Source organism: Grammomys surdaster, unplaced genomic scaffold, assembly GCF_004785775.1.
Source record: "Grammomys surdaster isolate TR1022 unplaced genomic scaffold, NIH_TR_1.0 126118, whole genome shotgun sequence".
Classification (NCBI taxonomy): domain Eukaryota; kingdom Metazoa; phylum Chordata; class Mammalia; order Rodentia; family Muridae; genus Grammomys; species Grammomys surdaster.
In genome coordinates this window covers 5,896,867-5,923,786 of record NW_021620926.1, presented here as the reverse complement: position 1 = coordinate 5,923,786, position 26,920 = coordinate 5,896,867, and the positions used below count along the sequence as shown (strand labels likewise).

General features: G+C 44.6%; 2 protein-coding genes across 5 annotated transcripts in view; one reads left to right on the top strand and one right to left on the bottom strand.

The window, feature by feature from the left end:
• Nucleotides 1-18,130, bottom strand: part of Itsn1 (intersectin 1) — a 183,781-nt gene extending 165,651 nt beyond the window's left edge. The window contains exon 1 of one of the 3 annotated variants that reach the window (XM_028756410.1): nt 17,910-18,130. The gene's annotated coding sequence lies outside the window, so the exon portion shown is untranslated. The remainder of the gene's footprint in view (nt 1-17,909) is intronic. The other 2 variants (XM_028756412.1, XM_028756411.1) reach the window with 2 other exon arrangements.
• A 554-nt stretch (nt 18,131-18,684) lies between these two features.
• The window catches only part of Cryzl1 (crystallin zeta like 1), a 40,516-nt gene continuing 32,280 nt past the window's right edge, over nt 18,685-26,920 (top strand). Inside the window, exon 1 of one of the 2 annotated variants that reach the window (XM_028756385.1) lies at nt 18,685-18,929. The gene's annotated coding sequence lies outside the window, so the exon portion shown is untranslated. Of the gene's footprint in view, nt 18,930-21,782; nt 21,800-26,920 lie in introns of those variants that run through there. The other variant, XM_028756386.1, reaches the window with a different exon arrangement.

Genomic DNA, 26,920 nt, shown 5'->3' with positions numbered 1-26,920 from the left:
TATGGGACTTTCTGTAAGATCCTTATACCATTAGGACCATAATCTTGAAGAGGACTGGGGGACTTCGGTGTGTTTTGAGGGGATGGTTCCTCCACGCCCCACAAAAAACTGCCTATCCCTCCACTGTGCTTCCCACGGTGCTGTGCTCTCTCATCAGCTGCCCAAACCAACAAGATTCAGTCTTAGACATGACCCTCTAAAACTCACTTCACTATGCTAACATGAAGCTACTCATTAATATTGTATCTCCTTTTTGCTCATTTTTCTATTTTCTTTTTTCCATGTGTTATGTGCGTGGTGTATATGAATATATGTATGAATGTTCATGTATGCAGATATGTATAGAGGCCAAAGAGGTTGACATTGGATACCTTCCTCAATGACTTTCCCCTTTTCGTTTTTTGTTGTTGTTGTTGTTTTGTTTTTTAAAGACAGGGTTTCTCTGTGTAGCCCTGGCTGTCCTGGAACTCACTCTGTAGACCAGGCTGGCCTTGAACTCAGAAATCTGCCTGCCTCTGCCTCCGAAGTGCTGGGATTAAAGGCGTGCACAACCACTGCCCGGCCCCCTTTTCGTTATTTACTGAGACAGGATCTCTCCTTTAATTCAGAGATGGCAATTTCTGCTAGTCTAGTGAGGCTGAGAATCTCACTTCTGCCTCCTGAACACGAGTATTAGAATCGGGTTACAGTCCCGGTTTGCTTTCTATTGTTCTGATCAAACACTGACTAAATCAACATGAAAGGAAAGGGTTATCTGACTTAGAGGTTATAGTCCATCACTCTGGGAAGCCAGAGGAGGACTGTGGAGGCAGGAACATGCAGCAGACTATACAGGAATGCTGCTTCCTGGCTTGCTCCCTGTGTTTCCCTCCCCATCAGCCCTGGCTGATCTGTCCAGGGATAGCAACACTCATAGTTGGCTGAGTCTTCCTACATCAATTAGCAATCAAGAAAATGCCCCACAGACAGACAACTTGACCCACGTAATTCCTCAGTTGGGATGTCCTCTTCCCAGATGTGTCAAGGACACGTGTCAGGTTGATGAAAACTAAGCAGTACAACTGCCATGCCCGCCAGACTCTACACGAGAGCTACAGACCCCAACTCATGTCGGTACATCAAGAGCTTTATCCACTGGGCTCTCCCCAGCCTGGGCCTTCTAATTTTCTTTAAAACTCACCATTTTGAAACCCTCTTTTAAAAGTCTATTTTTCCAATACTGTCTTCCCTTCAATCTATTCTCTCCTTTCTGGTTGGTGGCAAAACCCTTAGAAAGGCTCAAATGGGATAAATGCTTGACTCGAATCCTTAGGGAGTTTGGAGAGCTGTGAAAATGGGTCTCATTTCAAGGGGTCAGAAAAGGTAGGAGCTCCTCTTATAAGCCACACACCTAGACACTCTTCAGGGGTAGGTTCAACCAGCAAACAGGACTAGAAGCACCAGAACACGGGGTTCGATTGGCCCTTATAGCTAGCTTCTCATCCTCCATCTTTACCCTCACTTCTCAGCCAACCACCTCCTAGCTAGAGACCCTGCCTTGAGCATCCCAACCCAACACCTTCCCCAACCTCTCAGTGCAGTACTACGACAAGGTAAGGGGTAGGCTTTGCAAGTAGAAATGTCACACAGACATTACCCGAGAGCTGCATTAGGCAATGTTTGTAAGAAAAAACACACACGCTAGTACTAACAGGGCAGACATTGTCGGTCCAAAGGTCATATGTGCCACTTACCAGCTGCGGCACTGGAGGTGAGTTATTCAACTATGTTGTTCTCTGGATATAAGCTAAAAGTGACAGTATCTGTTCTGCCATTTGGGGGACGATTATCAACAGAATTATCTAGAATACTGCCTAGGCATGAAAAATAGTAAATATCAGTTGTCATTATCATACTTAAAATCTATTATGCACTTTACAAGTTTGGGGAGCTAACTACGACAAAGTTAAATCCCAAGTGCTTGGGATCAAAGGCATGCGCCACCATCGCCCGGCTAAATGTGCTCAACTTTGAAAAGCGTTTGCCAATAACCAAGATCCTTTGCCTAAACAGGGAACTATCATATCCAGAAAGAACACCTGGGTTGCAAATCTAATAACTGCTGAGCAGTAATAGAGAGTCATCTGGCTTCCTGTTTTCATAGACTGGCCATCCCAAACAGACAGACACACGGCAGCACTTAGTTTGTGGAGAGCTGTCTGTGTATGTGGCAAATGGTAGGGTAGCAGTAAGCACTGCACAGAGCAGGGTGAGCATGCACTCTGCTTCCCGGCTTGAGGAGCTTCCGGGCACCCATCTGCATGGCTGTGATGATCCACTAAGAGTAGACGTCAAAACCTTCACAGCTTGCTCTCTTTTCCCACCTTTTCTGGGGTTACAAGACAAGAATTATGAAATATTTCGTTCAACTGAAAATGATTTCCTAAAATGGCCCAAAATAAGGTTTAAGTAAGCTATTTTAGGAAAATCAGTACTACAGTAAGCTAGGAATAAGTGTCATGTTACATTTCTGTTCTTTATTGAATAATGATGTACTATACATAAAACTCACCATTCTAGCTAAAGTGCATAGCTCAGTGACATTTAATACGTGCACCAATGATGTGCAACAATCACTTCCAGATCCTGGAAAGGAGCCCCAACATAGTGCCGCTGTGAACGCTCACTTTCATGTGAACACCTGCTTTCTATTCTGCTGCCTGTGTGTGTAGGAATGAATTTGCAGGGCCATATGATAACTCCGTATTTAACTACTGACAAGCAAGCACTTGCCTTCCACGGAAGTCGAGCACTGACACTCCCACCAACAGCCGTGGGGACCTGCTTTGCTGGCATCCTGGTCAAGACTTGGCACCTTTGTTTTGTTATCTAAACAGTAGCCATCCTAGTGTGAAGGGAATTCTGTTTCCATCATGTTGAGCATCGTTTGTGTGTTTGTTGACCATTGGTTTATTTTCTTTGGAAAAATGCCTACTCATACCTTTCCCCACTTTTTAATTGAGCTGTTTATCCTTTTAATGTGGACTTGCAAGCACTGTGTCAGTTATTTTCTGAGTTAACAGAACGCTTTAAGCCTATCAAGCAGCTGACCCTCTTCTTTCTTCCAAGCTTAAAGGAAAAGGAAATTCTTCCAGATAATGAACAACTGAGGAGGAATGTGAGGTCTGACAATCTATTTGCAAGTAAAAAATACACAATACCTCCCATTTCTGTCTTAAAGCCCACATTCCAGGCATGTATTAAGGTGATGGTAAGACTGCCATTTCTTATGCAGTGCTTCCTATAGACAGAGGCTCCGTGCTAGCTGCCTGACCACCCTTACAACAATCATGTGACAAGAACGCCATCAATCCTCTTGGTGAGGCGGAGACACAGTGCAGTTAAACATGTCATGGCTGCAAAGGAGCTGCAGTTTCTTCACTCTGCCACCTCTCAAGCTTGAAATGGTAACACACTTTGTCTCATTACTTGAAATTAGGTCTGTTAGGGAAAATACCAATAGCCATATTGCTGGCATGCCATTTTCAGGTGCCAGTACCTCTGTCTGTACCAATCTTTTAAGTAAACTGTTGGTTCTAGAAGCTGTTCCTTTATTCAAGTTAGATCTCTCTCTCTCTCTCTCTCTCTCTCTCTCTCTCTCTCTCTCTCTCTTTCTCTCTCTCTCTCAATCACACACACACACACACACACACACACACACACACACACACACGGCAGAGCTCAAGAGCAGCCTCAGTAGTTAAGACCTCTTGCAGGTCCCATCATATCACACTGTACCCACCAACAAATGACTCGCAGCTGTATATAGTCCTCTATTCAGAGAAGCTAATTCCTTCTCCTAGTTTCTGTGGACAATGCATGCATCCTGCACACATATAGACAAGCAGGTTCACATACATATACATAAATAAAAATACATTTAAAAAAATATAGAAGCTCACTACTTTGTAAAAGTATAACTGAAAAAAAATAAGTTTAGAAACAGGTTTCCAATACTGGTGGACAATGATTCCTTCAGAATATATGGGTTATTATCAGTCATTGGATACCTCCCTATGGCATACTGACCTGGAGGCCCCCACAGGCTGCTTGCCCTTGCTCTTGGTTGCCTCACAGAACTAGATGATAACACTACTGCAATGTAACACATGTTGGTAGAGAGACAAAGAGAAACCAAGCTGGAGCTGACTTGAAGACTTCCTTTCTACCGACTAGCCTTTGTGGGATAGAATTTCATGGGATAGGATTCCCCCATGGGCCACTGGGAGAAGCCATCAACATTACCCCTGCATGCCACATACAGTATCAGCCTGCCAGGCAGGATGTGCCACTGGTGCAATGGTGGCATGAGAGCTATGCATAGCCAGCTCCTTTAAGAGGCCTGTTCTATAGAGACCAATCCAGGCAGGCCTGGTACTGTCAACCTTATCCAAAGCCCACAACTCAGAGATCATATGCCCTGGGGATGAACCCACCACTACTATTTGATAAAGGACATGTTGTCAAACTGCCATACTATTCATCTGACACATGGCTCAACAGTTAAGAGCACTGACTGTCCCTTCCAGGGAACTTGACTTAAATTCTCAACACCTACATGGTAGCTAACAATTGTCTGTAATTCTAGTTCCAGAGGCTCTGATATCCTCTGCTAGCTTCCAAAGATACCAGGCATACACGCAGTGCACAAACATTCATGTAAGCAAAACACCTATACACATAAACTAATTTAAAAATAAATGCTCTTGCTTTTACCCATAGCTTAATGCTGTCTTCAACACTAGCAGAAAAGCATCTCTCTGCAGTGACTCACAACTGGTCAGTACTAAACATACGTGTCTACTGAGTACTCAGCCCTAAATCAGGTATCTGGATGAGGGGCCCCCCCCCCCCCCGACCATAGGTTCAGAGGACATCACAGAAAAGGACAGAAACATGTAAGGGCCACAGGATGGGGGAAATACCATGAAATACTGTCTTCAGGGCATGATAGGCCACTGAACCCTGAAGTCTCTACAGCTGTTACCTGCACAAGAACAAGTAAACAAAGTCGGGGTGTCAGCATTCCTACAGACACCAGTAACAGGACAACAACAACATCAGAGGATGTGAAGTAGGGAGGTGTGTGTGTTGGGGATGCTTGGGGGATGTGGGAAGGAGGAGCTGGGGTGACTCTGATCAGGCATTGTTGACATGTATGAAATTGTACAAGAACAAATGATTTCTTTTTAATGCCATAGGCTCTTACAGATGTCTGTTATCAGACTGAAAAATTTGAAGAGGTTTTATCATAAATGGATGCTGAATTTTCTCAAAAAGAATTGTTTGAAAGAGCTGATATAAGCATGCAGCTTTTCTTCTACAGTATCATGTGAGTGTGGTATGTTGTGTTGATTGGTTTTCCAAATATTGAACCAAGCTTACATCCTGGAGTAACCTCATTTTGACATATACATGAGTGCCAGTCCTGTTGTAATGGAATTACAGGACTGCAAACATAAGCCAGAGACTCCCAAGAAACCTTCAGCAAGAGATGTCACCAAAAGCTCAGTACTGGGAGTCACAGGACAGGGGGCTTCTTGTCAACACGCTCAGTTTAGCCCAGGTGATGTCAGGTACAGCGTAGGAACAGCAAAAGGAAGTGGAACAAGGAACTCACTAGGATGAGAAGCCTAAGGACACGACTCATTAAAGAGTACTCTCCGAGCATGTGCATACCCAGATTCAATACCCTGCGCAGCCAATGACAACAACAGAAAGGATGGAATGAAGAAAGGGAGGTAAGGAAGAAAAGAGAAAGGAAGGGAGGAAGGGAGGGAGGGAGGAAGGGAGGGAAGGAAGGAGGGAGGGAAGGAAACAGGGAGGAGGAAAAAGACAAAAGGGCATTTTTTTAAAGTGCAGGTATTAGGAGAAGTGAATTCTGAGTTACAGATGGTTAGTAGAAAGCTAGAGTAGAGGTGGAGAAACAGCTGTCTGTATCCAGGCAACAATTCTCACGGTGTGGCGTGCGGACTACAGAGCTTCCTCCCAAAAGCCTTGCAAGGAGTGAAGGCCAAGGTTATTGTGACAATACTGCTGAGACATTATTTTCTACTTCTTTGTATTTACATTCTCACAAGAAAATAAACTAATGCTGATTTTAATTGCTGCAGTCTTTACTGTGCAGCAGGCCGAATTGTGCTTGTGGCCACTGTCACTATAACATATATTTTAAATATAATCTTTTTAAAGTCTTGCTCACATGAAAACATTCTTAATGAATTGTGAAACACTTTACTTATTAAATCTTGGCCTTGCATATGCATTCAGTACTCTCAAGGCTGGTTTTTAAAAAGCATTACATACAAGGCAAACAGAACTAGGATGCTGAGCAAAAGCACACACAGTTATTTCACTTAGCAGCTAAACTAACTGCCTGGCTTGCCTTTTCACTGACTATAAGTTTTGTTAGTTTTAATGACAATAGAAAAACCTGTTATACTGACTTAGTTATTTGACTAATGGTTTCTAAAGAAAGGAGTGGGTCTGACCCTTCAAGGAAAAAAGGTGGGAGGAAAGTGTGCTTATTTGGTAAATACCTGCCTTACCAGAACAAGCACTTGAGTTAAATCCTTAAAACCCATTTAAAAATTTTTAAAAAAAAAACAGAAACAAACAAACAAAAAACCATACTGGGGCTTTGGAGAAGGCTCAGCAGTTAAGACCACTTGCTGTTCTTATAGAGAATGTAAGTTCATCTCCCAGCACCCATCACAGGCTGACAACTGCCTGCAACTAGCTCCAAGGGACAGAAGGCTTGGTGAGTAGACACACTCATATACACACACAAACTGGTAAGATGTCTCAGACAGTAATTAGATTGAAGCTCTTCCCTGCCTTCCCAGAGGGCGGACTGGAGCTCTTCCCTACCCAAACTTTATCTACTGCCGTGGGCTGCGCTTGCAGATTGAGTGATTTTCTGAGTTCTGTGACTTTCTAGTGAGTCACTGAGCTTAAGGGGCAAGTAGGAACTTCTCCTGTGTTGCAGAAGGGATGGGAGCTTGGGCATGGTGTGTGAGGTGGGAGCAGTCCTTTGGGACTGAGGCCTTAACTTGTAGGCCACACTAACTCCGCCCTCTGGGAAGGCAGGCACACCTCTCCACATAAGCAATCCTCAGTGCAGAGCTTCCCAGGCCTCCGAGGGTCCATCTGGAACTTAACTATTTAGACACGACTGATCAACTTCCGCCTCACTGGCCCCTGGCTGTGAGGACAGTTCCTGTAAATCAGCCTTCAGTCTGAGGCATTTGGCATTAACTACACACTAAAGCTAGACCAGAGCTAAGAATCACGAGGAACAGGGTCAGGAAGGCACAGCTGAGCCAAGGACAAGGAAGGCGCACAAGACAGGAAGACAGAAAGGAAACACAAGATGGCCATCAGCACAGTTAAATTTACAGAACCACGATGGATGTGCAGCCCTCCATAGTCAGGCCTGTGCCCCCTTCAGTGATGGTGGCCTATCTTTTGTCAAAGATATTGTGCTCCTTTAAAGCCACAGAATGTGCTGACTCCTCAGCTAGGAAAAAAACTTCCGATTCCCTAATTAACGCCTATCTCCATCTCAGAAGGCTGTTGGGGGCTCTCCAACATTAGGTCCTGTTGAGCATCTCTTCTCAGCCCCAGCAGCAGTGTTTGCTTGTTTATCTGGCCCACTGGAGTATAAAGAGAGTGAGGACAGGGACCCTGTCAGTACTGTCCTTGACTACCACATCACCTGGCTCTGCAGAGGGAACAGGCACGAAGGAATGGAACAAAGCCTCAAGAGAACACAGGCCAGCGCAGCATCTAGCCTGTGGGAAAGGGTCCCAGAGTCACTACCTCCTCTTCTCATCTCCAGGCACAAGATTATTCGTGGCAAAGATGCATTCTCAAGAGCTACTGGAGGAGCAGCAGATGACCCAGCCAACAGGCAGAATTACATCCTGAGGGTGAAGGTGTATTGGACTTGAGGAAGGGTGCCACGTGTTTGGTTTGAAGTCCGAAGCTTCGTGTTGCTTGCACATCTAACTGAAGGGCAGATGTCTTAGGTTGTATGGCTTTCTCCAGTTGACTTTTAGAGCACAAATACAGGAAACAGAACTCAGACCCTGAGATGGGTCTAGGGATGAACATTTGTAGGACTGAAAGTAGGGTGGAACCGAAAACCCAGTTTTGAGGTCCCAGATGCACAAGGAAGGAAATGAAAGCAATAGGAAGCTGACAGCCCACGTGGGCTTGGTGGTCAGAAACTGCTGCAACCGAGTGTGGAGAAAATGATCTTACAGATCTATAAAGTAAAAACCAAATGCAAGGTTTTCCAAGCTATTGCATGCTCTTTGTAGGTATTTTCTTGGTCCTCTTGGAACACGAAAAAAAAATTCAAACAGGCTCATGCCCATCTGAAAAAGTGGCCCCAAGCCCCCACCCCACCCCCAACCCCAGTTAGACTCTAGGAGAGAAACAGATAGCACCGGACGGAATGTCTCTTAGCAGCCTTCTTCAGAGCACACACATGACTTTCCAGTAGTTCCAGAAGGAACTGTAAGTTTTAGAGAGCCTGTAAATAAGGGGCAAGATAATGCTAGCGATGCTAGCAAAACTGAGAGATGGGCAAACATTGAGCAGAGCTCGGGAACTCCTAAGGAAGAGCTGAGGGAAGGATTGTGGGCTCCAAAGAGGATCGAAACTCCGTAGGAAGATCAACAGAGTCAACTAACCTGGACCCTTGGGGGCTCTCAGAGTCTGAACCATCAACCAAAGAGCATCATACATGGGCTGGACCTAGAATAATGTGGAAGAGTGATATAGAGTAGCTCACACCCTCCTTTGGCCTGTGCACATGCATACACCACACACATACACACACATAGACACATAATTTTAAATTTCTCTTAGCAATAAAAGGAAGAATAAAGAAAAAAGTAGTTAAAACTGGTGAACTGCAGTTCTAAATCTTTTGTCCAAGAATTTTCCTGGTCTTTATTAGAACGCAAATTGATTACCTGCAACAAGTGAGTGAGTTGCAAGCATGCACCACAAAAGCTGACAGTGTTTTCATCACGAGTTAACTGAACACTGGTAAACCTTTATGTACTAGAGGTTACAAACAGGCAGGGCAGCAAACATAGACTTCTGCTCTTATGTAAACTTTGACTTGCCAGTGTTACCAAAGATCAGCAGAGTTCGTATTAATTCAGAGTCCTACGTTAATTCAGAGGACCGAGTGGCCTGAGGCTGCCCCACTGACAGGCAACAGGTCTCCAGTCTCCCAGGCTGAGCAGCAGCACACCGGACACCTGCAGCAACCTTCACTGGCTTATCTACCGACAGCATTGGAAGGTGAGACTCTCAGAGAGTCTTTTGGTATTTTTGCCTTATTTATATTTTCAAGAAATTTCTTACATAAGCATGTATTGCTTTTGTAGTATGAAAACCATGTTATTTTTTTAAATTACTAAATCACAACTAGGATCTCATTTCAACTGATGCAATCAAAACAACTACAGATAACACACAATGACTTCGCTTTAAAATTAACTGAACAAAAAGGAAATGTAAGGTTACAATTACGGCAGGGTCATCCTTCCAGTGACAGTAATTCATACACTGCAGATTGGACAGGCAGCCAATGTGTGAAACCGAGCATCTTCACAGACAACAGCCTCTATGGATACTCAACTCACAAAACAGCTACTTTTAAGAATTTTTTTCTGTGGAGTTAAAGGTTTTTTTTTTTTTCCACAAAGCAAAGCAAATAAAATCTTCCCTCTCAGAAACCTACATCCACAACCTCAATTAATGTAACATTTAAGGTATTAAATAATGACTGATTTTCATCTCACAATGCATTTTTGTTTAGCTTTGGTTTTCTGGGTGGTTATTTGTTCATTTTAGATTTTTTGTTTGCTTAACAGAGTCTCACTATATGGCCCTTGCTAACCTAAAACTCACTATGTAGCCTAGCCTTAGCCTCCAGAGTACTGGCATTATAGCTGCACACCACCTTAGATTGCTATTTTATTTGACCAACAGTACAGATGTTCCTGAAGTGAAAATGGGGTTATCTCCCAATAGATTCATTATAAACTGGAAATAAAGTGGTAAATGCATCCCATGCTCTGAATGTATCAAATGTCACTGCTTGGTAACACAGCACACTAGAGAGTTATTAGCTGTTCTGCCTGTGATCCAGGGGTTCAGTTAGGAGCATCTTAGACCAGACTGCCAACTGTCAGCCCAGGAAAAAGGCAGATCACAATTTCACGTACGGTTTCTACTGAACACACATTGTTCCTGCACCACCACAGTCAAGGCATTCAACTAAATCACCCTAAACCAGGATCTTATGGGACTCTCCTCCTCACAGAACTTCAAATGGCGTATACAACCCATTTATCTCACACGATTTGAGATCCAAGAGTCAATCTCATTATCCTCACCAGAAAGATACAAGTACAAGGCCAAAGGTAACTAAGTGGAGCCAACTCAGTATTTCTCTTGTTCTCCTTCAAACCACTCTCCCTGCAGGATGAACTTCAAAGCGACTTTTACACAGAGCATAGGAACTGACAGTGAGCTTCCTACCTCCGGGGGAACCCAATCCACAGGAGCCCTGTCTTCCACCTTCCCCCGTCTCAAAGCACTTGTCCAGCCATTTCATGCCACACACTGACAAATGGCTGCTGAGGGGCCTCCATGTGGTAGGCACTGGTCTAGGACACGGAGATAAGTCCAAGAGCAACACCAAAGATGCTCCTTGCACTCGTACAGCTGGCATCCTAACAACATCCCCTCAAGCATCTCCTTCCCCAACTTCTCTAATCATTAAAAGAATAGTAAAAAAAAAAAAAAAAAAAACCAAAAAAACAATTACATATGAACGGGCACAAAAATAAGTACTACTTCCCACTGGCCACTGCTATTTGCAATCTGCCCTCTTGAATTTAAAGCAGAAATAGAGGATTTTTATAAAACACTGGATGTCTGAGGCAAAAGCCCTTATGAAAGATGATTTACTGGAATGCTGTGTAAACGCATTCACTGCTCCTAACTTATCAAATGTCACCTGTGTATAACACAAGGCCTCATACAACAAACTTGCTCGGCAAATTTATGCTGGAGCCAAGCTTGCAGTTCCAGCACTTTTGAGGCTAGAGCAGATGATAATGGCAAGCTCAGAGTCAGGATGGACTAGCCTGTGCTACAGTGAGATCCTTTCTCAAAACAAACAAGCCAAAAAGAAAAAAAAGTTTTCAGTGGAAATAATTAGTCCTGAATATATAGACACAAAAAAATAGGCACATATACACTGATAGGCCCCCATACATTTTGTTTCAATGGCTTTATTCTAAGTCAATGTGTTCCTTAGCATACGACATTACAAGCCAGTGACCCCATGCACAGCATCTATGTCTTACAAATTCATGCTATCGGAGAAAGAAAAAAATCTCCAGAGCGAGCAAGCCAAAAGCTTAGCAGAAGAAGACAGGAAGCACTGTCCTGCTGTTGTAAGAAGAGGGCATTTAATTTTAGCCATTGAGAATAAAACTTGGCCGCTTGCTATGACCTTGTTACTTTCACATTCTAGTTCAGTTGACCCTAAAATCCAGCCACATCCTTGAGTTCAACGCCTGATTCTACTACTCAGGAAAGGGTAAAATGCACTAGGTACCTCTTCCTAGTCTCCAGGAGCCCCATGCTGCACAACCATGAGACAGGGTTTGATGGTCAGCTGAAAAATAAACCCTGGCTATCCCACTTTGCCAGGAAGCATAGATAAACTCAGGCCAGGGAACAAAGGCCAGGATGGTTTCACCAACATACTGTCTGGACAATAGGTTAGTAAGACAAGTTACTTATTATTGATTCTGCCTGGAAAAGATTGAAAGAGGATGAATTCAGAATGGTTAATTTGTTTCCAATTCAGCTTGTTAGATGGCTACAAACTTTGTTTCAGCAACACACTTTAAATGCCAGCCCACTATCACATTTAGTAACACGAGATTTGTGGTTCATTTTTTAATGAACCACTCTCTGAGTGGACCAGTAACATCCTGCAGGCCTTGGCAGTGCTGCTTCAAATCTCTAACTGGCCAGCATGGAGATGGATAGGCTCCAGTTTTCTCCCTGGTCACATTTCTATAGTCCATACAAGTAACACTGTGTTTTCAAGTCTTACTATCCTTCTCTGTTGCTCTAATCCTGTTTTTCATGCCAAGCACTTAGGAAACTCTCTGCAAACTAAATGATGAGGGATGACTGCTTACCTAGAGACAGCTTACCCGGACAGCTCAAGGGGAAGTTCAAATAACGTCCCCTTGGCCCACCTGACTCCCACACACACCATTGCTTGTAAATAAATCTCTAAGTGCCTAAACAACAGAGATCTAGGATAGGGAAAAAAACAACCAAACAAAAAACCTCATAAAATGTGTCTACGAAACAGGCCAAGAGTTTGGGGCTCTGGCTAAAAGTTTCCCAAGCTACTTGTTGGCTAAACAACCTAATTTCAGATTCCAAGGCATAGGCATAGAGTTTATGAAGGTTAAGTAAGTTAATGCATAGAAATGCCACAGAAGGACTTGATGTCGGCTGTTACTGTTACAGGTGCATGGATGTTCTGACTCACCATATTCCACTGCTACACAAGCCTATGCCAACAAGCCGCTCTTCTTGCTATAAGCAAAACTGTGCTTCATTCCGAACGGAAGTATGGGATGGAACTGTCACACCGTGATGAATGAAAACTGCTATAACTTTTCTAGAAGGCAAACTGGAAATACACACTGCAGATCTTTAAACTGTACGCCCATACACAGTATTGCCTCAGTCTTTGATAGAGAAGTCTCTTTTTTTTTGCAGTGAGTCACAGTAACACAGACTCAACACTGGTCAAGGCGCTGAGACTAAGTGACTGTTGAGTGCTCTGACCTATACAGGACATCCGTCGCCCCCTCAGAGCTCCACAAACATTACAGGGCAGAGGGACTATCAGAGCCAGAGGGTGGGAAGAACCACTGTAAAAGGCTTCCTGGGGACAGGACATGGCTGGTGCACCCACCAACTCCTAGAAGTTACTTGCTCAAGACTGGTGCCATCAACACTTCATCACAGAGAGAGCTGGGGCTCATAAGCCCCATTTCTCCCTGAGGAACTACTGACAAATTAATGGCTGGAAGGGAAATATTCCACATTCCTCGTATTCCTCATATTCCTCAGTGGCACAGCCACTGGTAAGCTGCCCATAACCTTCTGTCCACACTCATGCAAACAACCCTAATTAAGTGGACCTGTGCTCCCAGCACCCTGACTCCCACCCTCACTCCACCAAAAAAGAAAGACATACATAAAAGCTGGAGGGAGACTTGTTGGAAATAGGAGAATGGGGAGCAGGGAGCCCAGGGAGGACAATGGGGAAGATCACATACTACATATGTGTCTAAAACCATGAAAGAATGGTGTTTAAAAAAAAAAAAAAAAACAACTTTAGCACAGTTTTTGACTCTGTAATTCCACTTCCAGAAACCTAGGCTTTGTAAGAAACTTTGTTGTATGTGTGTGTGTGTGCACCCGTGTGTGAACTACATTTGCTCATGTGGGTGTATGTGGTTGGCACTGGGATGTCTTTTCCTCAATTGCTCTTCTGCCTTACATTGAGAGACAGTCTGCTGCTGAAACTAGAGCTGTTCTAGCCAGCAAGCCCTAGGGATCTTCCATCTTCCTGCTCCCGGGCTTGAGGCTGGCCTCTGACTTGTAGTGTTTCTTCCCCAGGTCACTGACACTAGTGATACACGTGGTTTAAAAAATACACACAATAAAAACACCTATTTACATAAAAATTTTTAAAAATTAATAACATTTCAAAAATAAGTTAAAAAGAAATGCTATTAGAGAAGGTTAGTCACTGAAGAAATATAAATAGCAAAGGTGGAAAATGACACACAAATGTCTAATAAATTGGCCAAATTCTCACAGGTCCATAAAGTGATATCTTATCTAGCTATTAAGTTGATATTATAGGCATGGAAGGATTTTTTTAAGATGTTGAGAAACAAGTTATAAAATAAATCTATGGTGGTTGGTACGTGCTTGAGCTCCAATATCAGGTTAGCAGAGGCAAGAGGATCTCCGTAAGACTGACACTCGCCTGGTCACCATGGGGAGACACATTCTCTCCCTCTCCTTGAGACAGAGACAGAGAGAAAGAGAATGAAAAGAAAAGGAAAACAGACCACTGACAGAGGCCCTGTATGAGACCCTGATTCAAGTCCTCATGCGGGTCTGTGGGAGATAGGGGTGGGGGGGGTCTATTGTTTAAAAACTGTTCCTTTTCGGCAGAGGGTGGGAAAGAATCATTGTAAGTTAGAGGCCAGCCTGGTCAATCTAGTGAGCTCCTGGCTAGCCAAGGCTACAGAGGACCTTTAAGAAGGAAGAAGGGAAACAGACATCTACAGTTTTGTATCAAAAGCTGTAAACAGTCATATGCAAACACTAAAATGATCTGGAATGTATGACTCAGGTTTCCTTGTGTTTACTTTTCTATATTTCAATTTGTGTGTGTGTGTTTTTTTAAATACAAAGGCTATTAGCTATTCATTCTAAATTGATTGAGATTTACTCTAAAGTATACAATTAAGACAAAAGTGATCATGAAATATATTATACACTCCAATTCCTTCCATCAGTGTTAACTACTACTTAATAACTGACTGTGTTTAAGTGTAGGTCACAGTGGCACCTCCTTGAATCCCAGCACTTGGAGGCAAGCCTGGGCTACTTAGAGGTATACAAACTCCACTACCATTCTTCCAACTTTTAGCAAAGACAACTGAGGTATTGAGAGGTTTGATGACTACATCTAAGTCATTAACAATATGTGATGAAGTCCCAGATTCTCCAGAGTTTGGCACCACATCTAGCACCCACCCACATAAAATCTGCACTTTATAGGACCCTGTGGTAAGATCTATAAAAGGGGAGTAAAGGTCATATATCATGGAAGTCAAATTCGAAAGCATACCTACTGTCCATATTCTCTAGAAATGATTCTTATGTTATCATTTATAAAATGGTATGTGAAACGATTAGACACTATAATAAATTTTTGAGTCCTTAGGGCAACATTTGCTAGGCATCTTTCCAGCACATCACCCAGCAAGGCTGTACTTTCAATACTGGTCAAGCTTAGAGGAACTGACTAGGATACAGTGCCTGTGATTAATTTGGCAGGTGAAGACCTAAAACACCAGGATCATTGCAATGTGACTCACCCAATCACTCTGCAACTATCCAAAGGGCACTAGCTTAGTTTCTAGGCAGACCACAGCCAACTCTGCTCTTCTGAAACATTTAGCACAACATATAAAACTTCTGCCACTTGAAAACCTTGCTATTCACTTCAAAGACAGTCTTAGGAGACACTCAGTAAGAAAAAAAAAGCACACTGCCATGGTTCTCTAAATTTTCTGGCCTGGAGAAATTCCTAGAAACTGTATTGAAAATACTGACTACTTCCCATTGTCTGACTCTGAGGTGGAGAGACAGAAATCTGTTAAGCTGATGTAAAGATATCTGAATGCCAGACTCAGAGGGAGCCAGTAAGTGGAGCCATTCAAGAGGGAGTCACTAAAAAGAGAAGTTTGACATAAACCCAACCTCCATGTAATTAATTTTCTGTAAGTCACAAGTTAAGTAAATTAAAAGAATGAGAAGAAACTAGAGACTGTGTAGTATATGCCTAGCCCCACGGGCCCCAGGTTCAAATGCCAGCACCACACACAAAGATGAAGAAGCTGGGGGTATGGTTTGGTGCTGGGCCACACACTTAGGATGCTCCAAGTCCTGGTTCAATCACCAAAGGAGAAGCATGGGCAGAGGAATTTACTAGGGCCTCCCTTTTAATCTCTTCCAAGTGTTTTAAGGGTGTGTCTCAATCTAAGTATTTGGGGAAAAGATAAAGAATACCCAGGGGAAAAGGAAACTGCTAGTCAACAGAAAAAAAAAAAAAGAAGATGAAGAAAAAGAAAAAAAAGAAAAGAAAAAAAGAAAGAATGAAAATGCTGAGGGACAAACATTTCAGGGAACTAACTAGCCACCATTCATTTTATGCCCTATTTCACAATGCTCAGCTTCTGAACAATCCACAGGGTTCCAAAGTACATTAAAAATGTGCTCATTTCTTCTCTTACTCAGGCAGAATAATAATAGTTTTGTGGCGACACCACGATCCTCAGCAATTTCAATAACAGACACTTTTGGGTTTGGTTTTGTTTTTGGGTTTTTTGGTTTTGTTTTTGGGTTTTTGTTTTTTTTTTTTTAAGTAAATACCATTTTTTAAACATGTACTCTCAGAGAGGCTCCTTAAAAATATATAGAAGTATCTATGCCCTGTCACCAAATCAGTGTCCTTCACTTCTTCATTTAAATCCTTTATAATTTCCTGAGTTCTTTATGTATCTCCTACAGAAAGATGTTTCTTTTTAAAAAGTTCTTAAGTTATAAGAAAACTCACACACACACACACACACAAAACATTTCAAGCAAACCAGTGTAAGAAAAAAAAGTATCAAAAAATGGTAACTATAATGGTTGTTGAAACGCCTGCACTCTTCACCATTAACATCTTCTGAAAATAAAAGTATCCCAACAAATAAATACATTCCTCCAGTTAGGAGCATTTAGAGAAATGCCCTGCCAAGCAGCTGGCCAGCGGGCTCCTGGCCCTAGCTCCTGCCCTCACATCCTGTCTACTACATAATCCATGAGCAAGCCTTTCTCTATCAATTCAGCGGGATTAGTAAACCGGCCTCCCTGAAAATAGAACTGATATTTTCCACAGGCATTTGTTCCTATGCTTTCGCTATCTATGCTATCTATCAGACTCACTCTCTCTCTTTTTTTATCCTCTGTGTTTCTGACCACGAAGTACCAAGAGAAACATATCAAACACATAAGCACAAAAGAACCGCATCTGGCCAGAGTCTGCATGCATTTACATTTCCAGGTTGGTTCTGTTTTCCGAATAGCAGTGATGAGGGCAAAGTCACAAACTTTCACATTCAAGATGCTACCAAATACCTCAACACCTTCAAGCTGCAGCAAGAAGCCACTAATCTATCCCTTCAAAAGCAAAGCCTGTAGTCTGAATCACAACAATAGACTGCTCATAGGCAAGAGGATCAGCGAAGTTGTCTTCCAAACCAAAGGCAAATAGAAGTGAAGGGAGGTCCAGCCAGCTCCTCCTTGCTTTTCTTTTTTTCTGGGAATCCGGATTGCGTTTCCTGGTTCCCCCAAAGAAGGGACCGCAATTGTGCCCTGGGTCCACAGCAGACACCCGAGTCAGTGCGTGTGCAAGGAGGGCGAAGCAGCCAACTAGGCGACGCGCGCCCGCTGCAAGGGGAGCCGCTTTCTGTTACATGCCATCAGAGCTAGCCCCGGCCGCACCACTTTGGCCCGAACGGCATTGACCGCCCTTCACTTGACAGGGTATTCCAAGCAGGCGCTAGAGAAAAAGGATGAGCCGGGGACTCGAGGCCGGGGACACCCGCGGGCGGCGCGATGCGGCTCCCGCGAGCTCGGGATCCCCGGGAGGCCGGGCCGGCCCGCCACCCTCCGGCGGCCGAGGGCAGAGGGGTCAGCGGTGGAAGGACCGCCCGCCGCGATGCCCCCTCGGGAGCGCCGGCCGTGGCTGCGGACGCCCATTCAACCGAGCCTGTCCCGCGGTCGCCACCGCCGCGGCCCGCCCGCCCCGCCGCCCCCGGGAAGATGAGAAAGACCAGGCAGAGCGGCGACGGCGGCCGCGGGGACGCGCGCCCGGCCGCTGGACCCGACCCCGGGCGGCCATCGCCGACCCCCGCCCGCGCGCCAGGCCGCCCGCGTCAGCTCCTCACCTCATCTCCGGGCGGGTGCGCGCGGCCGCCCCTCACACAAATCAGTGCAGCCCGCACGGCGCGCGGAGGAACGCAGGGTCCGCAGCCGCGCACACCATCCCCGCCCGCCCGCCTCCCGGCCGTCCCGGAGCCCGCTCGGGATGCTCCCTTGCGAGCCTCCGTACTACGGAGCAACCAAGCTGCGCGCCCTCCCCGCGCCGCTCCACTCCTCTCGCCCTCCTTCGCTCCTTCGCTCCCTCGCTCCCGCCTATCTCCTCATCTCCCTCCGCCGCCGCCCCTCCGCCCACTGCCAGCCCTCCGCCCCACCCATAGACGGGCGGAGATAACCGCCTGCCAATCGGACGGCGGAGACCACGCCTTCCCTCTCGCTCCTGACTCCGCCCACTGGGTGGGAAAAAAAAAAAAGGAAGAGCCAAAGGAAATAGAGGTGTATAGAGTGGCAGCCAGATAAGCCAATTAAGTGGTTCGGAAAGCACCCCCTTTTTTCTACCATCCCTTGTCTCGTCCCATGAAGGCGTAACTAGAGGTTTCTGGTCTATGCGTGAGGAGATTTTGTTTCACGGTTTGGCGCTTTGCTCTTTTCTATGTGCGACAGTAGCTAGGATCCATCCAACTAAATTGAAGGTTTTGCAGAAAGAACGTGGGGACGAAAGACAAGAGAGACAAAGACTGAAGAAAGATGGTAGGGGGTACGGTTGGAATGAGGAAGGGTGTGGCCTTTTTACTCTAATTTGCATAAAACGGAACCCATCTCGGCAACGCCCAACTTCTCCCATTTATTGGTGGTCCCTGGGGCGGTGACTCGCCTCTCTACGGGGAAGAGCATGCTGGGAGTTGTAGTTCCGGGTTCGGTTGCTATGGCGTTCGTCACAGCCTCCCCCAGATCGGTCATCTTGCGGTAGTGACGGGCAGTCTGACCAATGGCAGTACTGTTTGGACCCAAGAAGGCGGGCTCTCTGCAGAAGGACTGGGAAGGTGGCGGCGGCGAAGGTGCTGGCGGTTGAGGTTGCTCCGAGCCAGGTGAGCCAGGGAAGAATGATGTGTCTCGTGAAATGGGACTTAGGGCGAAAAATGGAGAAACGCCTGAAGGAGCTGTCTAACCCTGGGGAGATTGGTGCTTCACATCACACGCCGACCTCAGAGCTGCTCTGGCTCAGGCCTAGCTTGGCTGAGGCCGCTGAGGGGCGGGTAATACTAGATTTGACGGACAATTCCTGACCCTGGATAGGTTTTGATTGTAGACTGATCTTTGCTTCATCCTCCGCGTTTATGTAGGTAAAGGTCTAGAATTGCCTTTCTCCTGGGTTGAATCTTCCCCGCCCCCAGCTTCTTCCTATCACTGTTTCTGATGTTATCTCCGTTACTACTTCCCTTGTCACCCTTCTTACATTTTACCCTCTTTGCATTTCCAGTAAGCAGTTTCCTAAAACAAGCAAGGGGTGGGTGTTCGCAGTAATGGGGCCTTGGGTCAGGAATTGCCTGCTTTGTTGAGCTGTCCATACTTGAGCCATACTAAAGAATTATCCCAGGGTCGTGAGGAGGCGCAGATACTGATTCTGGATTTGGACCTGATGGTCTGCATTTGTTTTTTGTTTTTAAGAATATTTTGCGTATGGGCATTTTAAACAAGCTCCCAAGTATAGTCAGTCCACAATAGCTGAGTATTGCATTGCCTGTCCAGGACAGATGTTCTAGGCACGTAGGTGCTTTTAGATTTCCTGGGAGCCACATTTGGACAGTGAAGAGACCACATGAAATTAATTTTATGTTTCTTTTAAACCAGTTTATCCAAATATTATTTCAACCTTTAAAAAATAAGATATTTAAATGAGACCGTGTATTCTTTAACTACTAAACCTTACAGATCTGTTGTGTGTCTTACCCTCACAGCTCACCTTCATCCTAACTGCACACCACTCAAGTGCTTAGTAGCCACCTGTGGCTACTAGCTGCTATATAAATCCAGATGATACAAGGGACCATTGCAGAAACTCATCAGTGTTAGTCACGTGATTGCCAGTGACCATTCCTTTGCTGCTCCATTACATGGGTTCAGAACTACTTTCAAGATATGATGTTGAGCTTACAAAAATACTAGGAAAAGTAATATTTAATAAAAGCCAGCTTTCGATATGAGTGTGTTGCATACCATAATCAGTCCTTGCAGCGTCCTGCATCCAATTGTGGGATCCTATCTCTTGGAAGGTCTAAATCTTAGGCATCAGCCACTGCAATGTATAATTATTACTGACTTGTCTAACTCATTTCATCCACGCTTCTGTTTCAGCCTGTAGAAGGAGGTGAGGTATTCAAACAGTGTTCCCCATGTAAAATCAAGCTGCCCCAGACTGGAAAGCTGGCTCAGGATGGGAGCACTTAACACTCCCAGAGGACCAGGGCTCACAGCCATAACCATCTGTGTTACTCTAGTTCCAGGGGATCTGAAGCCCTCTTCTGATCTTCAACAGCACAGGGCACCCAGGTGGAATGCAGACACACATGCAAGCAAACCACCAATGCATACACATTTTTTGTAAGTTTTTTAAAATTAAGATTGAGCTACCTGGCCAGGCATGGTGGCGCACGCCTTTGATCCTAGTGCTTGAGATGCAGGGTCAGTCAGATCTCTATGAGTTCAAGGCCACCATGGTCTACATAGCAAGTTCTCAGACTTCACAGAGAGACCCCATCTCAAACAAAGATAAAGCTGCCTGGCATCTGTGGCAAAATATGTTGGTAATTTTACAATTCTCCATGCTGCTCAAATAAGAAGAGAGATGAAAACCTGAAGGAGATTCTTGAGTCTCTGGACCAGAAAGAGTCTTTCTTGATTCATTTGTGTGCCTCCCTCAAGGAGGAGGCTGGGAGAGGCTTGGGGACTCATAAAATGAAATGGTTCACTCTGAGATCACAGTGTCTTCCTCCTAGTGGTGCAGGCCTGGAATCCCATCCAGTGGATTGGCAGTTCAAGGCCAGCCTAGACAACTTAGTGAGACTGCCTCAAAGTAGTAAAAGAGAGTGAAGGGCCACAGACACAGTCTCTCCTGGTTGTGTTTTTGGCAGACTCTTCCTGTCTCAATAGCTGGTCCAGGCTGGCTGGCCTTTGCCTCCTCAGCACTGTTGGCTAACTGTATAGCCTTTGCAGACCTACTACAACACTGAGCTGAGCACTGTATCACAAAGTGATTTCCTTTCATTTTTATATAATATACTTTACGAGGTTGTTTCCTCTTTGAATTCTGTGTTTGTCTTCCCATAAGGAATCTCAAGGACATTTTTATTAGAGTTTTGAAGGAAAGCATAGTATAGGTTAGGTGAGAATCCTGGCAGCCACCAGGAGGAGAGACACAGGAAAATTCATGCCTTCTGAGTTAGTGTAGAACACAAACAGAGATAACATTCCCAAGAAAAGAAGTGGACTACTGAGCTGAGGGAAGAGCACCAAAGACCTCCTCTCTCACTTTCAGTACATTCTAAAATCAAAATTATAATTTGTATTCCACATCTAAATGTTTCTTCAGGACCCTATCATTAACTGGCAAATAAGGTCACTGTTTACAGGTTGCTGTAATGTTAATGGATGGAGATTTTTCTTGCTGGACAAGAGGAGGAAAGGCTAAGAGACAGGGAAGATCCTCAATTACCTGTCTCCATGTTCACATCTCTCCATGTGGAGTGTCCCAGGGTCATGTGACCAGGCCACCTTAACGGAAAGGCCCCATCCATCACGTGGTTTTGGGCTTCGGCCCTGGTAGCCCGATTCAGAAAGATGTTGCTCTGCGTCATACCGTAGTATATGGCATATTGAGTAACAGTATTGGAGGTGACGGTCCTCTTCCTTTCCAGCCAGCCACTCCCACCCCGAGTATACCGACAGGGAAATATCTGAGGTAAGAAATCCTAGGCATTTTTCATTTTAGTTTATTTAAGAATGTACTGTCTCATTTAAATATCTGATACCTAAAATATATAAGCAAAACATTCTTACAGGGGACCAGAGAGACAGCTCCGTGGTTAAATGCACTGATCGTTCTTCTGAGAACCCTGGGTTCAGTTCCTAGCATCTACAAGACAGGTCCAGGCCAAATGTAGCTCCAGTCCTAGGGGATCCACATTTTATGTATTTTATTTATTATTTTATTTTCTGGGTGTTTTGCCCTCATATTTAAATATGCCACATTTGTGTTGGGTGCCATAAGAAAGCATCAGGTTCCCTTAGAACTAGAATCATAAATGGTTGTGAGCCACCACGTGGGTGCTGGGAATTGAACCTGAGTCCTCTGGAAGAGTAGTCAGTGATCTTGACCACTGAGCCACCTCTTCAGCCCTGAAGCTGTACACTCTGAAGTGAAAATCTACTTAATAGACTATAGTTCTCAGGAGGAGGGTGGGAGAAAGTATTAATTTTTTTGTGTGTGTGTGATTTAAAGAACAGGTGGTTGATGGGTGTCTCCCTGCTCAGCAGGCACCTGTTGGAAACTTCTTAACGTGATAAAGCAACAGTTTGACATCACTAAACACATACTATCCGCTTGTGTAATTTACACCTTTTCTGCCTCTCTGTCGATCTTTATTTCTCAAAGTGCATAAAATGTAGGAATTATGCCACAATGTATAAAGGCAGTCAAGTATGACTTGATACTATTTGTTGAGCTACAGATTGTTAGCCTGTGAATGGCACATACCTGTCCCAGCACTTGGGAGATGAATGCTTATGGTACAGGAATTCAAGGTCATTCTTGGCTATATAGCAAGTTTGGAACTAGCCTGGGCTACCCTTTCAAAAAATAATAATGAAAGAAATTGTCATTATTAGAAGAGACTTTAAAAGCCATCTGGTCCCCTGTCCCACTCATCTGGTCCTGGAATCCCTGTAATGGTATCCAGCCCATTTAAGTACTTCTAGGAATAAGGAACACTTAACTTCATTTTTCTTTTTCTAAATTTCATATTAAAGTCAGGCACACAGGAAGCTCTTTGCAAGTTCAAGTCCAACCTGGTCAACAAAGTGAATATCAGGTCATTTAGGACTACACAGCTAGACTTTGTCTTGTAAATATTTAAATTATACAAATGAAACATTCTTATAGGAGGCCAGAGAGACAGCTCAGTGGTTAAGTGCACTGACTGCTCTTCTGAGAATCCTAGGTTCAGTTCCTAGCACCTACATGGCAGGTCACAGCCATATGTAATTCCAATCCTAGGGGATCCAGCGCCCTCTTCTGGCCTCCATAAGCACTGCTTACAAGTGGCATACTTTCACACAGCCATTCACACTTACATGAATTAAGAACTGCAAGTCTTGCCAAATGTGGTAGTGCATGCCTATAATCCAGGCATTCTGGATGTCGAGGCAGGCAGATCTTTGTGAGTTCCAGGCCAGCCAGGGCTACATAGAGAGACCCTGTCTGAAAGAAAAAACAAACACTTTTTTTGTTAAGTTTTATAACAACACATTGTGTGCTGAACTTTCTATGACGTGTCCAGGATGACGCCTCTACCAGATCATCTCTGCCCATCCTGTAATGGACACCCACTTGTGCATCTGCTGGCTTTGAAGGGTACTTCCATCCTGAAAGTGTAGGTGAGGGCTATGTGCAGAGGTTTATTTACAGTCATTAATAGATGAGCTCCTTGGGGAGTCGAGTGTAGCAAGAGGTGAGCCAATGGACTTCTTGTTGCTGTTACAACAAAAATGAAGCCGTGTGAAATCTTTCCCTTGGCTCTGGAGAAATCCCCTGGCAGAGGCCTACCTTTATTAAGTATTAGGGCTGACAGTTGGGTGTAGTGTATGCCAAGGTGTCCCTCTGTTTGCACAGCTGAATCTTAAGTCAACATCCTTCCTAATTTTCTGCAGATTTAGCATGTTTAAATACATGGCTTTATAAACATTTAAAATATTGCTAACATGATCCCTCAGTTTTGTTTTCAGCTCTGATTTACTTGTAAAAATGCCAAATCTGTGTGTTCTTATTTTCTATGTCTAGGTGTTTTGCCTGAATGTAGGTCTGAGTCTTTGGAGAGCACTAGACCCCCTAGGACTTGTGTCACAGACAGTCGTGAGCCTCAGTGTGGATGGGTGCTGGGCATTGAACCTGGGTCCTCTGCAAGAGCAGCCAATATGCTTAACCACTGAACCACCCTACCTTTCTAAACATGTTTGATGTCACTGAAAAGTTTTATAAGCTGGATGTCATAGATCAGGAGTTTAAGGCCAGCTAAGGCTACAGTTCAAGTATAGCCTGGGCTACACAAGGAGACTCTTAAACAAAAGCACATAAAGAGTTTGAGCTGCTGTGTTGAACTGTTGTGATGTGCTCAGTAGTACCTCACTTGTGGAACATGCATGAGGCCCTGGGTTCAATCCCCAGCACTGCAAATAAATAAATAAATTATACAGCACTTTTTTAATTTAGCAAAGTTTATATGGGTCATATAATTTTTAAAATTATATAACATTCTTAGAAATGAAAAGGTATATCCTCAACTTTTAATTTCTAATTTTATCAGATGTCTGGTTATTGTCTATGTGCAAATATCTTTAAGTTCATTAAAAATTTTATTAGTGAATTCAGGTCTTTTGTTAACCCAGGCCAGTGCCTTAGAAGCCTTGACTGTCACCCATTCTACAATACTTTTAGTGCTAAAGGCTCAGAATTCCTATTTTTATGAGGGGGCAGAAAGGGTGGTAGAACGGTAAATCGAATACTATTTCCTGATCTTGATTTTCTTATATCACTTTTGAAGTAAATAAACAGATAACTAAGCCAAGCCACCCTTTCAAGGGCCGGAGTCTCCAGAGAGTTCAGCACTGGAGAGAGTGTCCTGCTCTTCCAAGTACCCGAGCTCCTTTCCCAGCACATCAGGTGCCTCCCAAAGCCTCCTCCAGCCCAGAGGACCCAGCATCCTCTTCTAGCATCCTCTTCTGTCCTGCACAGGCCTTCACTCACAGACATCACCTTTCAATCACAGTTTGACTTATTTCCCTGTAGTGTGTAGGCCTGCAAATGAGCTTGTGCCGGTCAGAGGCCAGCTGGGGAGAGTCAGCTCTCTCCTACCTTGGGGACTGTAGGACTGAGCTTGGGTTGTCACACTTGACAGCAGGTGCCATGACCTGTTGAGCCATCCTGAAGACACACAGACACACAAATTATAACAAAAAGAAAGTATTTTTAGACACTTTTTTTTCTTTATGTTGTAGCTTGGAGAATAGTTTTGAGCCCATACAATTGTTAATTAGATTAATCCTCACCTGTCTCTGTCTGTCTCTCTGTCTGTCTCTCTGTCTCTGTCTCTCTCTCTCTGTCTGTCTGTCTGTCTCTGTCTGTCTGTCTGTCTGTCTGTCTGTCTCTCTCAAGAAGATTCTAGGGAGTACAGAATTGTCTCCCAGGTCTTTGAAACTAGTACAGTACTGACCCAGGCCATATATCAAAGATTGAATAGGCAGAGAAAACAGCGTCCTCTAGAGCCACAAAGGGGACTGCTTTGAACTCAGGATGTTAGTATAGAATTTTACTTGGATAAAAGGCAACACCTCAAGACTAAGTAGGAGCAGAGATTTGTTTTTGTAATAATGCATATCACTGGGCATGTGCTGCACACCCATAATCCCAGTACATAGAGGCAGCCAGGAGGATCCAGAGTTCAAGGCCAGGCAAGGCTACAAATCAAGACCCTGCCTCAAAACAAATAAGCCAAAGCATAGGGAAGGAATTAATGTGCCTAAGCAATGGCTGGGAAGCTCACTCGTTAGTAACTAAGCTGACCTAGGAGTGTGAGCAGGTGGGGTACACTTCTACCCACCTAGGGTGACCTATGAGTGTGAGCAGGTGGGGTACACTCCTACCCACCTAGGGTGTCCTAGGAGTGTGAGCAGGTGGGGTACACTCCTACCCACCTAGGGTGACCTAGGAGTGTGAGCAGGTGGGGTACACTCCTACCCACCTAGAGTGACCTAGGAGTGTGAGCAGGTGGGGTACACTCCTACCCACCTAGGGTGACCTAGGAGTGTGGAGGTGAGTGCACTCCTCCCATTGTAAGGATGTGCAGAGGAGGGAGGATCTAGAATGTATACACTCAGCACATCAGTGGGTTAGTGCAGTGCACTCTCAAGGACTGTGCTGTGCCTAGAAACACTGCAGCAGGACCGACGTATGGTGCTAAGTCACACTGACTCAATCAGACAGGTTTGTGCTGAGACATTGTGGGTGGAATAAGGTAGAACAACAATATGCACTTAGCCTAGAAAACTGGGCAGAAGCTGAAATATGTAAGTGGGAGATGCATGCTGTATCTGTTTAAGTTCTTCTCCCCTCACAATCCAACACACACACACACACACACACACACACACGCACACATGCACACATGCACGCACACAGGCATACACACAGACACAGATGCTGATAAAGACCTGCTGTTAGCCATGGTTTTCACGGCCTTCATGCACTGTGGACAGGCTGCATGATTTCATGTCTTAAAGGTGTGTTTGTGGTTGGTTTCTGCATTTGATTTTCTCATCCTAGAGAGTAGTAACTATTAGTCAGCTACTCAGTACAACTCTCTTATAGAGCTCCATTCAGGTCCACAGAGGTCCTAGCACCCAGAGCTGCTTTCATGGGCATGAGAGCTATGCAGGTTGCTGGAAATTCTTGTACAGAGGACTTACGCTTGGCTTGAGAGCTGCTTTTGTGAACTCAGAAATTCTAGTAATTTATAAAGAAGGCACTCCACTTTTTTGTGTTTTTTTTTGGGGGGGGAGCTTTGGGACTTTCAGATTAAAACAACAGATCTATCAGTAAGTACTGAGCAGTCAGTCCCACAGGAGAGAGTGTTCTACCTCTGGGTGAGTGTATCATAGCGGCAGCTCAGTAGAACAATCCAGATTGGGACAGTTCTAAGTGATGACTGTCAAGGCTCCAGCCCAGCTGGTACTGTGAGCTTAGCGACTCCTAATCCCTTAAGATGCCATTTCCTTGGCTTCCATTGCCTCCCTGCTAGGTGGATGGAGG